We start from the raw sequence: 407 nt of genomic DNA, 5'->3' as shown, positions 1-407 counted from the left end.
AAAACAAAATGCCTACGGCAAATCCTGTCAGCCACCGCTAAGGGGCTGAAAGGGGGTATCGAAGAAAACAGGAAAGGCCAAAAAAGTTGGAAAAAATATTTTTTTTTATGATCTCCTAAGGGGTAACTTCTGAAAGTAGAGCCCACTGGGCGAAAATTTCGTCCGTTTTGCGCTATCTCTAACCGTTTACGCGCTAAAGGGTCTTTTTAGACGAAAATAAGCTAAAAATTGCCATAGTGAACAATAACATGTAGAAAAAGTACTAAAAACCGCAAAATAGAAAGGAAACTTTCCCCCACCCCCAAAAAACGTTTTCTAAGCAGAAGGGTGGGTTGTAGTCGCGGTGGTTCACCGTTACATCCCTTTCTCAAGTGTTTGGGGCAAACTCAAAGATGACGGGTTTAAGC

Source organism: Frankliniella occidentalis, unplaced genomic scaffold (genome assembly GCF_000697945.3).
Source record: "Frankliniella occidentalis isolate FOCC.00 unplaced genomic scaffold, Focc_3.1 Scaffold278, whole genome shotgun sequence".
Lineage (NCBI taxonomy): Eukaryota > Metazoa > Arthropoda > Insecta > Thysanoptera > Thripidae > Frankliniella > Frankliniella occidentalis.
The sequence above is the reverse complement of the archived record's forward strand: the minus strand, read 5'-3'. Positions refer to the sequence as shown.